This window comes from Plecotus auritus (assembly GCF_963455305.1).
Source record: "Plecotus auritus genome assembly, chromosome: 6".
NCBI lineage: Eukaryota > Metazoa > Chordata > Mammalia > Chiroptera > Vespertilionidae > Plecotus > Plecotus auritus.
Window position 1 is genome coordinate 107853266 of NC_137773.1, and position 6783 is coordinate 107860048.

A 6783-nucleotide genomic window follows, 5' to 3' on the forward strand; every position below is an offset into this window, starting at 1 on the left:
AAGTGGAAGAATATACAGTGTTCATGGATTGGTAGAATAAACATCATTAAAATTTCCATATTACCAAAGGCAATCTATAGATTCAATGCAATCCCTAATAAAATACCAGTGGCATATTTCACAGATCTAGGCCAAACACTCCAAAATTTTATATGGAACCAAAAAGAGACCCCAAAATAGCTGTAGCAATCTTGAAAAAGAAGAACAAAATTGGAGGAATCACATCACCAGATATGAAGTTATATTACAAAGTCATTGTAATTAAAACTGTGTGGTACTGGCACAAGAACCATCATATAGATCAATGGAACAGAATAGAGACCCAAGAAATTGACCCAACCCACCATGCTCAATTAATATTTGACAATGGAGGTAAGAGCATACAATGGAGTCAAGAGAGTCTCTTTAATAAATGGTGTTGGAAAAATTGCACAGATACCTGCAAAAAAAAAAAAAAAAAAAAAAGAAGAAAGAAAGAAAGAAAGAAACTAGACCGTCAACTTACACCATACACAAGAATAACTCAAAATAGATAAAAGACTTAAGAGTAAGGCGTAAAGCCATAAAAGTCCTAGAAGAAACCATAGGCACCAAAATCTCAGACATCTCTCATAGCAATATGTTTACAGATACCTGTTCTAGGGCAAAGGAAACGAAGGAGAAAATAAACAAATGGGAGTACATCAAAATAAAAGAGCTTCTGCACAGAAAAAGAAACCATCAACAAAATGAAAAGGGAACCCACTGTATGGGAGAACATATTTAGCAATGATACATCTGATAAAGGGCTAATATCCAATATATACACTGAGTGGCCAGATTATTATGACCACCTGACGTTTGTAGGCAAATTAGCCATACACTGCATCGTATGGGATACGGAAGCTGAAGGCCTGTTCGAATACCTTTGCTGTCTGCAGTTACCAAGATAAAAAGTCTCCAATTTGCCAAAACCGGTTTGGCTCAGTGGAAGAGAGTCAGCCTGCGGACTGAAAGGTCCCAGGTTCGATTCCGGTCAAGGGCATGTACCTTGGTTGCGGGCACATCCCCTGTAGGAGGTGTGCAAGAGGCAGCTGATCAATGTTTCTCTCTCATCGATGTTTCTGACTATCTATCCCTCTCCCTTCCTCTCTGTAAAAAATCAATAAAAATATATTTAAAAAAAAAAAAAAGTCTCCAATTCACACAGGATACAAGGCCTGGACAGTTGAGCATTGGAAAAAGGTCATGTGGTCCGATGAATCACGTTTCCAGTTGCATCATGCAGATGGCAGAGTGAGAATTTGGCGGAAACAGCATGAAAGCATGCACCCCACATGCATGAGTACAACCCTTCAAGCTGGTGGGGGCAATGTTATGGTTTGGGGCATGTTTTCCTGGCATGATTTGGGCCCTTTAATTCATGTGGAACAATGTCTGAATAGCACAACATACCTAAGTATCGTTGCTGATCAAGTTCATCCTATCATGTTGATGGCGTATCCCAATGGAGATGGCTTCTTCCAACAAGACAATGCGCCATGCCACGGTGCTTGTATTGTGCAGGAGTGATTTCAAGAACATGAGGGAGACTTTACCTTGTTTAGGTGGCCCCCACAATCACCAGATCTCAATCCAATTGAGCATTTGTGGGATGAAGTTAAAAGAGCCATCAGGCAGCTGGTTCCACAACCATCAAATCTCACAGAACTGGACAGTGCTATTCATCAGGCATGGTGTCAGATTCCTCGCATCACCTTTCAACATCTCGTGGAGTCAATGCCAAGAATCATCACCGCAGTATTGAAGGCGAAAGGTGGCCCAACGAAGTACTGATGGGGCGGTCATAATAATCTGGCCACTCAGTATACATAGAACTCATACAACTTAACAAAAGGAAGATAAACAATCCAATTAAAAAATGGACAAAGGCCCTAAATGTACACTTCTCCAAAGTGGACATACAGAAAGCCAAGAGACATATGAAAAAATGCTCAAAGTCACTGATCATCAGAGAGATGCAAATTAAAATGACAATGAGGTATCACCTCAGACCTGTCAGAATGACTACCATCAACAAATCAACAAATGACAAGTGCTGGCGAGGATATGTAGAAAAGGGAACCCTAGTACACTGCTGGTGGGAATGCAGACTCGTGCAGCCATTATAGAAAACAGAATGGAATTTCCTCAAAAACTTAAAAATGGAACTCCCATTTAACCCAGTGATCCAACTTCTAGGAATATATCCTAAGAAACCTGAAACACTCATCAGAAAGAATATATGCACCCCTATGTTCATAGCAGCGCAATTTACAATAGCTAAGACTTGGAAACAGCCAAGTGCCCATCAGTAGATGAGTGAACATTGCAACAAAAAAAGATACTTAGGAATAAACTTACAAAATGGAATACTACACGGCAATAAAAAAAAAGAACTCTTACCACTTGCAACAGTATGGATGGACCTGGAGACTATTATGCTAACCAATATAAGCCAGTCAGAGAAAGATAAATATTTAGATGATCTCATTCATATGTGGAATCTAATGAACAAAATAAACTGATGCACAAAAATAAACCCAGAGATATAGAAGCATGAACAGACTGTTGAACCTCAGAGGGAAGGAAGGGGAGGGTGGGTGGGAAGAGATCAACAAGTAAACTTGTATGCATATATGCATAACCCATGGACACAGACAATGGGGTGGTGAGGAAGCAAGCTTGAAAAGGTCAATGCGGGGGAAGGGGGACTTATGGAATACTTTCAACAATAAAGATTAAAAAAATATATAGACTCAGTTGAGGACAGGAAAAAAGCCTTCTCTACCTGGTCGTGGTCTATATTATGGAACAGGCCTGATCAGATACATCAGGCCCAGATGCCTCTACTCAGCAGAGGGAGACAACATGTGGTTCTGCGCAGTCATCACCCAACTGATGTAAAACATTGGGGGGTGAGGGCATGTATGGGAGTGGGGTGGGGGGGGCAATGGTAAGATATGTACACATATAATACCTTAAAAAAAAAAATTTAATGTTGATATAATTGCAGGTGTCACCCTATTCCATGCCCTTTGCCTGCTTCCACCCATCCCTACACCCCCCTCCCTTAGCCTTCACCAAACTATTGTCTGTGTCCATGGGCTATGCATATATGGTATGTTCTTTAGCTAATCCCTTCACCTTCTTCGGTCAGTCACCCCCACACGCCTCCCCTTAGGCCTGGGCCAGTCTGTACCTTGTATCCATGCTTCTGGTTCCATTTTGTTCTTCAGTTTATTTTGTTAATTAGATTCCACATATGAGTGAGATCATATGGTACTTGTCTTTCTCTGACTGGCTAATTTCACTTAGCATGATACTCTCCAGGTCCATTGCATCCATGCTGTTGCAAAGGGTAAAAGTTCCTCCTCCTCCTCCTCCTCCTCCTCCTTTTTTTCTTCTTCTTCTCCTTCTTCCTCTTCCTCCTCTTCTTTTTCTTTCTTCCTCCTCCTCCTTCTCCTCTTCCTCCTTCTCCTTCTTCTTTTTCCTCCTCCTCCTTTTCCTCCTCCTCTTCCTCTTCCTCCATAGCCATGTAGTATTCCATTGTGTAAATGTGCCATTGCTTTCTTAACCACTCATCTGCTGATGGGCACATGGGCTGTTTTCAGATCTTAGCTATTGTAAATAATGTTGCTATAAACATAGTGATCCATATATTTTTTTCTGATTGGCATCTCAGGATTCTTACGATATATAACCAGAAGTGGGATCACTGAGTCAAAAGACAGTTCCATTTTTAATGTTTTGAGGAAATTTCATACTGTTTTCCACAGTGGCTGCAGAAGTCTGCATTCCCACCAGCAGTGCACAAGGGTTCCCTTTTCTCCACATCCTCGCCAGCACTTGTTGTTTGTTGATTTATTGATAGTGGCCATCTTACAGGTGTGAGGTGATACCTCATTGTTGTTTTAATTTGCACATCTCTCTGATGATTAGTGATATTGAGCATTTTTTCATATGTCTATTGGCCAGCTGTATGTCCTCTTTGGAGAAGTGTCTATTCAGGTCCTCTGCACATTTTTAAAAATATGTTTTTATTTATTTAGAGAGAGAGAAGGGAGAGGGAGAGATAGAAACATCAATGGGAGAGAAACATCAACATCGATCAGCTGCCTCCTGCACGCCCCCTACTGGAGATCGAGGCTACAACCAGGGCATGTGCGGTGACAGGGAATTAAACCTATGACTTCTTGGTGTATGGGTGGGTGCTCAGCCACTAGGCCACACCAACCGGCTGCACATTTTTAAATTGGATTATTTGTCTTCCTGATGTTGAGTTGTGTAAGTTCTTTATATATTTTGGAAATTAACCCCTTATCAGATTTATCATTGGTAAATGTGTTCTCCCATACAGCGCATTCTCTTTTCATCTTGCTGATGGTTTCTTTTGCTGTGCAGAAGCTTTTTAGTTTGATGTAGTCCCTTTTGTTTATCTTTTCCTGAGTTTCCCTTGCCTGTGGAGACATATAGGCAAAAATATTGCTGCGAGAGATGTCTGAGATTTTACCGCTTATGTTTTCTACAAGGATTTTTATTGTTTTGTGACTTACATTGAAATCTTTTATCCATTTTGAGTTTGTTCCTGTGTATGCAACAAATTCTTGCCCAAATCCCTTATTCTCCAATCACATAATGCACCCAAGAGAAAGAAAGGGAAAACCTTTGGGGACATGTTCTCTTCCATTGTGTGAAAGGCTAATCATTCTGAAGTTTCCATACCTCCTCTGTGTGTTCCATGGATTTCTTCCTAATTATGTGCCAGGAGGTTTATAAAGATAATAACAAATTCTCTGCTAATTTAAAGAATGCAGCTGCCGAAACCGGTTTGGCTCAGTGGATAGAGCATCGGGCCTGCGGACTGAAAGGTCCCAGGTTTGATTCCGGTGAAGGGCACGTACCTTGGTTGCGGGCACATCCCCAGTAGGGAGTGTGCAGGAGGCAGCTGATCGATGTTTCTCTCTCATCGATGTTTCTAACTCTCTATCCCTCTCCCTTCCTCTCTGTAAAAAATCAATAAAATATATTTTTTTAAAAAAGAATGCAGCTGTCTTGAAAAGAGTAATTGTTGATTTCTAGATTGGTGATTTATCATCTGTGGCTAGTTGTCTCGATTACCTCACTAGCTTTCTTCAGTTACTTGATTGTAGGATGGTTTTAAATGATAAAAAACCATCTTGCCCAAGTTTTCCCTTGGACATAAAGAAATTCTAAAAAAATACACTATCTTCCATCACAAGGGACATTGCATTTGCTAATGTATTCAGACCCTATACTGGCCCCTCACTCTGTGCAGGCCCAGAGTGAAGCAAGTTTGGAATACAAGTATGAACAGGATATATTCTTGTCTTTGAATTTATTAGGTACTTAAAAGAAAATGTAAATGTAAATCACTGTTCACCTATAGCATTACTGCATAAACCTATCCGTGTTAGCATGCACAGTGCTGATTAAAGCTCCTGTGCACGGGAAGCAGGCCGGGCATGTCTCCCACAACGCCCAGCAGTGTCTCAGGGACCCTGGTTCCCTTCGGGCAGGAGGAGGCTTCTCTGCCTCTCTGCCCTCTGGACTCCTCCCACGGACATGCAGAGGTGCTGGATGCAGGCGCCCCTCGCCCAGCCAAGGAAAGCTGAAGCTGTGAGAGCAGATGTTAGTCCACCTCAGCTCAAGGAATCAACATAGTCTCTGGGGAAAAGAAACAGTCAAAATCCAGGGTGCAACTGCTTAAATGAAAAGCAGCACAGATCCTTTTAGAGATCACACACAGAAAGGAAAGCCTGCGTCGTTGGCTGCTGCTTTTGAGGATATTTTGAGTTTTGTGCTGGCTGCTCTGTGTTTTTTTTTTCTCCATTGTGGAGTGAGCTGCGCTTGGGCTAGAAGAGTGTGAATCCCTAAACCTAGGGCCATGGAAAAAAGGACTCAAGCTAGGGAAGAAGGCAGGGATGCCCCGTGGAAATGGTTTTAGGAGCCCCAAGTCATGGTGACAAAGACATCAACAAGGGAGAGCAGCAAGTCTGGTCAGAGGACGGAGGAGTCCATATCGGCACAGAAGGTGAAACACCAGTGGAGAAGGGGATGACACAGCAGGTGTGGGGTGGCTATGCAAGCTGCAAGTGAGTCAGGGGATGGAGTCAGGGTGAGGATCAGGGAGGGGGTGCACCAAATGTGGCTGCACCAGCACAAATGCAGAGATGTTTTATTCACTCCGAAGAATGAGCATATGAAATTAGAAGTTTAAATTAGACCAACCCTACTAAACAAGAAACTGCCCCAGTGGTCCTTCACATAACGTTTGTAAATACATGACATTGAGTCCACAGCTTGCCTGCAGAGATGGGAGATAAGGGAAATGTGTTTTCTAAGAACAGTGGGTCAGACCTCCGTCCTTATCTATCAATGCTGAAGACAGAACAGAGCCTAGTGATCCTGGAGCCGACCCAGAAGACATGCCATCTGGGGTTGGCTCACCCCTCCACTCTCCCCTCCTGAAAGCCACCATGACCCCCTCAGCAGAGCCAGTTACCTCCTCTTACTTCCTAGACTCCAGGCCATCTGCATTCATGTGATCTGTGCTATCAGGTCATCCATACATTTGAGCAAATAAGTTGCTTTGTTATGTCTCCAAATAAAAGAGAAACAGATTCTAGTATCTCCCAGAATCCTATCTAATAAAAGAGTAATATGCAAATTGACCATCACTCCAACACACACGATGGCTGCCCCCATGTGGTCAAAGATGGCCACCACAAGATGGCCTGCAGG